This window comes from Silene latifolia, chromosome 1 (genome assembly GCF_048544455.1).
Source record: "Silene latifolia isolate original U9 population chromosome 1, ASM4854445v1, whole genome shotgun sequence".
Taxonomy (NCBI): Eukaryota; Viridiplantae; Streptophyta; class Magnoliopsida; order Caryophyllales; family Caryophyllaceae; genus Silene; species Silene latifolia.
In genome coordinates, this window is record NC_133526.1 from 164,163,655 (window position 1) to 164,169,723 (window position 6,069).

General features: G+C 48.0%; 1 non-coding gene across 1 annotated transcript; it reads left to right on the forward strand.

Annotated features, from left to right (window-relative positions):
- The first annotated feature begins 4,905 nt into the window (after positions 1-4,905).
- On the forward strand, positions 4,906-5,012 carry LOC141620660 (small nucleolar RNA R71). Its single transcript, XR_012532012.1, has one exon. It is a non-coding gene; the product is annotated as a small nucleolar RNA R71 (small nucleolar RNA).
- The last annotated feature ends 1,057 nt before the right edge of the window (positions 5,013-6,069 follow it).

Here is a 6,069-nt window from a genome sequence, read left to right on the forward strand (position 1 = left end):
AATTTCCTTGCGGCAACGACGACAGCAAAGGCTGCTTTTTCAATCAGTGGGTAATTTCTCTCGGCGGGCAACAGTGTATGGGTGACAAAGTAGATTGGGTGTTGCTGCTTGTCTTCTTCTCTGACGATTACGGCACTGACCGTGGCCGAGGTAACGGCTATGTATAGATATAGCGTCTCCCCCAGCATCGGCCTAGACAGGGTTGGGAGAGTTTGAAGATGAGCTTTCAGTTGCGTGAAAGCTGTGCTCTGTTCCTCCCCCCAGCTGAAGTCTTTATTCCCCTTCAACACTTTGAAGAATGGGGTGCTCTTGTCGGCTGACCGAGAGATGAAACGGGCAAGAGCTGCCATCCTCCCGGTCAACATCATAACCTCTTTTCGATTCCTCGGCTCCGGTAGGTCCAGTATTGCTTGGACTTTCTCTGGATTGGCATCAATTCCCCTGGCGCTGACAAGTACGCCGAGGAACTTACCTGCCCGGACACCGAAGTTGCATTTCATTGGGTTAAGTTTCATCTTGTATTTCCTTAGTGAACAAAATGTTTCGCTCAAGTCGGCCAAGTGCTCGCTGTCAGACTTGCTTTTTACAATAGCATCGTCGACGTAAGCCTCGATGTTTCGTCCTTTTTTATCTTGAAACACTTTGTCCACCAGCCTAGTGTAAGTTGCGCCAACGTTTTTCAAACCGAATGGCATCATTTTATACATGTATGTGCCGTGTATGGTGATGAATACGCACTTAGGCATGTCTTCTTCGGCCATGAATACCTGATGATACCCTGAGAAGGCGTCGAGCAGGCTCAGCATAGTGTAGCTTGTCGTTGCGTCTATTAAACTATCTATTCGAGGCAAGGGATAGCAATCTTTAAGGCATGCTTTATTAAGATTTGTAAAATCAACACACATCCTCCACCCCCTGATGACTTCTTCACCATTACAACATTTACTAGCCACTCCGGGTAAGTACAAGGCATGATAAAGCCTGCCTCTAATAATTTATCTACCTCGGCCTTGATGGCTTCGTCTTTCTCGGCCGAGGAGTTCCTCATCTTCTGCTTGACAGGGCGAGCGTTGGAGAGCACGTTCAGCTTGTGAACGATCACCTCTCGGCTCACGCTTGGCATCTCGGCGGCTGAGTACGCGAAGACGTCTTTGTTCTTCCTCAGCAGGTCCAGGAGGTCGGCTCTGAACTTTGGCTCCAGGCCGACACCGACAGTTACGGTGTGTCCTGGGTCAATTTCCACTAGCTCGGTCTCGGCCCCCTCGACCATGCTGACGTTGTTGGTGCTCATCGGATCACCCTCCTGTCGTAAGGATGGGCTCTTCCCCTTCTCTGATTTCTTTGCCACTTTGAGGGATTGCATGTTACACCCTCTGGCAGATATTTGGACATTGACAACTTCGTCCCTCTCGTCCTTTGAGACGAGCTTTTGTGCCTCCCCCCGGTCCGAGACATACATCAATGTCGGGCCCGATGGACATTACTGAGCGTCGGCCTCGCTCAAAGTAACCCGACCTATCAGAACATTGTAGGCGGACGAACCATCAATGACCACGAACTCAGATAAAACATTCTTGGCCGCATCGTCTTGGCCGAACATCACCGGCAACCTGATTGACCCCAGGGGTACCAGGCCGGCCCCCGAGAAACTGTATAGTGGGTTGGTGCAAGGGCTCAGGTCCTCAATCTTCAGACAGAGATTGAGGAAGCATTCCCTGAACATGATGTTTGTGTAGGCGCCTGTATCAATTAGGCACCTCTTAACCAAGTGGTTGGATATGTCCAGGTGGACTACCAGCGGGTCGCTGTGCGGGGCTACGACTCCTTCGTAGTCTTTCCTTCCGATGGTTATATCGGGGACGGTGGAAGCGGGGATCGCTGTGGTGGGCACAAAGTTGATGGCTTGGTAAAGCTCGTTTAGGTGCCGTTTGTGCCCATTAGCTGACCCTCCGTTCTCGTCTCCTCCGGTAACCACCTGGATCACTCCCATCCTCTGGAATACTGATTTCCTATTCGCCCCGTCGGAGCTCGTTTACGGGGTCCCAGCTACGTACTTGCTGAGGGCCCCCTTTCGGATCAGCTCCTCGATGGCATTCTTCAGATGCCGACGCTTGTCGGTCTTATGGCCGGCCGGCCGTGGTAATCGCAAAATTGGCTTGGGTCGCCTTACCCCTCGTCTTGGGGGTCTTGCCCACTTCGCCCTTCATTCTTGCTCGGGGCATAGACCTCGGCCGGTGATTTGACCGGGGGTGAGACCGTGATACCTCTTCTGGGTGTATGGTCCCGAACTCCCGCCGGCGCCCGCCGAGCTCTGTTTCCTGTTATATCTTTCAGGCCGTGACCTATTCATGTCACGGCGACCTTCATCAGTATTCTCCCGGCGGCTCCTCCTTTCCAGGTGCCCAGCTTCACTGTGGCCTACCTAGGTCTTGTGGTAATCCTCTACCTTTACGGCTTGGTCCGCCATCTTTCTGGCGGAGTCCAGGTTGAGGGCCTCGCACTTGATCAGCTCATTTTTGAGCTCGCCTTTCGGGAGGCCTTTCATCAGTGCGAAGGCCGCCAGTTCGGTGTTCAGCTCGCGGATCTGTTGAGCTTTTGCATCGAACCTCTTAACATAGCTTCGTAGAGACTCGTCCTCCCCCTGTCGGATAGTGAGGAGATACGATGTCTCCACATCCCTCCTCTTGTTGCAGGCGTACTGTGCTATGAAGTTATCCCTTAGGTCGGCGTAGCAGTATACCGAACCGTTAGGCAGCCCCTTGTACTAACTCTGGGCCATCCCATGCAGGGTTGTCGGGAAGACTCGGCACCATACCTCATCAGGCTGCTCCCATAACGACATGTAAGACTCGAAAGCCTCGGCGTGGTCGGTTGGGTCACTGTCCCCTTTGTATGATATGGACGGCAGCTTCAGTTTGGTCGGCACGGAGACGTCGAGGACATAGGCACTGAGGGGCTGTCTGACCACGTGTCGAATGACACGTGGCGATCGGCTCCTCGCAATCCTAGTCCGGCTTCTCTCCCCGTGGCGGGAAGGGCTTCTTGTTGTCCGACTTTGGAGAGTCGGACTTCTTTCTTCGTTTCTTCGGGGGTGGCCTCGTTGCTGTGGTGGCGACGCTGTCCTCCTGTAAGTGGGGGAAGGACTTGATGCCCGCCACTAGCACCACGGGCACCGCCGGCGTCCTAGTATGCGGGGCTCCTTCTATTGCCCCTTACAAGTTGTTCGGGGTCACTTTATGGGCCCTGTTCACCCGTGGGTGTCTTTCTTTGTCACCGTCGTTGCGGCGGGGGTGATCGGCGTATTACCCATCAGGTCCAGGAGTAGCTTTAGTTTTGCTGCATCGACCACATGTCCCATGATAGTGACTTGGCCGGCAGGCAGCGGTGTTTCCGGTAGTATCGGCATCCCGTACGCCGGTTGAATTACTCGGCCGGTAGGGGACTGCCCGATCTCAGAATTAGAGACGGTGTCATCCTGATAGAATGCAGTTGCGTCGCTCACTATTACTTCTTGTTGTTTTGACATCTTCTTAACTTGTTGGGTGGGTTTTGTTTTGTGTTTTTTTTTTAAGGGATTTAACTAGCTTTTAGTAAGTCTTCCCCACAGACGGCGCCAATTGTTCCGGGTGTGATTACGGAGCAGTGTTGTTACCACGTAAGCTTTGTTGAATGATGACTTTGCTTGATTCTTCCTTTCGGCCTCTCCTGAAACAATGAACAAACTGAGGGCTCGGCTTGGTACCGAGCGTACTCACTCCGACGCTCAAGTCAGTAAACTTAAAGGGATTAAGTTGTGTGATACTTGGGAAAGTGTATTGTAGAGAGATAAGGGAGTTTTTACCAGATTAATAGTGAGTTTAGGTTATATTTCGGATCCTTTTCTCGTTGAGAGAAGTGGAGTATTTATAGACTTTCACCTTTTGTCACGTGGTGGCCAAGTGGCCAAGTGGCTAGCAGGTGGAAAGACCGTTCTACCCTCGGCCGATGGACCCATGGCAGGCCGGTCGAGGGGTCCTCTTCGGCCCTTCATACCTTGTACCACTTCTCAAATGGAGGGCATTCACCGTTTCATGTCTTGGGGGATTACTTTGAGTGGTAATTGTCCCTTTTGTCTTTGAGAGTTAGAAGATGTTAATTGAGTCATTTGAGTTTCTAGCATCTTAGTGTGGGCTAGTATGTTGTTGATGGTGATGTCTTTGGCTTGGCTATCTTTTTGCATTTGGATGAAAAATTCTTATTGGTTCTATTGCATTTGGAGGACCGCTTTTTGAACATCAAAGCCTTGGTCATTTGGTTGATTGTATGTAGGTTGATTTTGATAACTTTGGCTTTGTTTATAAAAGGGTCTTTGAGCTTGATTTCTCATTGGAGGTGGGGTGTATGTTGGTTGAGGGTTTTGAACATTTTAGCTTTTGTATGAAAGGTTTGGATGAAATTTGGTATTCTCATTGTAATAGTTAGAATAAGGGGTGCCACTCTTGTATGCTTGGAAAGCATTCACTTGTTCCCCTACATTCACTTTGGTCATGTCCTAAAGTTCCACAACTCTCACATACTCCACTTGGACTTGAGGATGATGCCACCATAGCATTAACATGTTGTCTAGGTGATTTGGAAGCTTTATCAAGCTTAGACATAGCCTTCACAAACTTCAAATTGATGGTGTCAATATGAACACTTAGTTGAGCACCCAATTGAGTGATGGAATCTACCTCATGTTTTCCTCCTCTAGTAGCCTTTCGAGGTCTACTATATTGTGAATTATGAACCGCTATCTCTTCGATTTTGGCGCATGTTTGATTGTCATCAACTTCGGTAAACATCCCATTTGATCCCATGTTGAGGATATTGCGGGAATCTTCATATAGACCGTTCCAAAATTATTGCACAAGGAACCACTCGCTAAGTCCATGGTGTGGACAAGAACAACAAGTGTCCTTAAATCTCTCCCATGCTTCATACAATTATTCCTCATCCCTTTGCTAGAACCCGGTGATTTGGGCTCTCAACATATTGGTGTTCTCCGGAGGATAGAATTTTTTGTAGAAAGCAAGTGCTAATTTCTTCCATGAGTCAATACCAAGGGTAGCCTTGTCTAGGCTCTTCAACCATTGCTTCGCAGCACCAATCAAAGAAAAAAGGAAATAATACCCATCTGATTTGGTCTTGAGTAACCCCGGTTTGAGAAATCGCATCACAATAGTCACAAAAAGTCTCCATATGTGAGTGAGGGTCTTCACTAGGCATCCCTCCAAATTGACTTCTCTCAACTAGTTGTATGAACGCGGATTTGGCAATGAAATTACCGGTAAGTGTTGTGGTGTAGGAGTACCATGTGGTAGGTTCTCCTCGGTTGGTACGGAATGTGATAAAAATTTAGGCATTGTGGGTTGATTTTGTGGTGGGTTTTGTATTGGGTTGTCCTCTCCTTCTCTTGCAAAAGGGTTGGTAAACTCAATGTTATTTGGTTGAATGTCCACAATCTCTCCAATACCTCTCAAAGTACCTCTAGGACCTCTTCTATTGTTTGTTAAGGTTCTTTCAATTTCAAGGTCAATAGGTAATGGATTACCTTGTGATCTCCTAGTCATGAAAAATATCAAACAACTCGAAAACAATTAGAACAACCTTGAGGAGATTGACTTTTCCAAGGTAAAGAAAGACACAACTAAAAACAATTAATGAAAATTAAATCAATTGAACACCGTCCCCGACAATGACGCCATTTTTGGTTCGGTTTCAAACTCGTCGTCAAAAGCTAGCAACCAAAACGATATTTGTAACTTCACAAACTACTCTTAGCAAAGAGGCAAGTAAAGGTCGGATCCCAAGGGACGGGCATTGATGTAGGATTTTCAATTGTAAATGACTGTGTCTTAGGCTGTCACAAATTGAGGTTGAGGTAGGAGATTAACTAAACCTAATCAACAATAAAAACAAAGCAAGGTAAATAGAATGGATATGTAAACAATTGATTAAAGGCACTAGGGTGTCATGAGTTCATAGGGGATTCATGGGAGTTGATCATATAAACATGTTCTCAATTATATAGCAAGCAATTATTGTTGT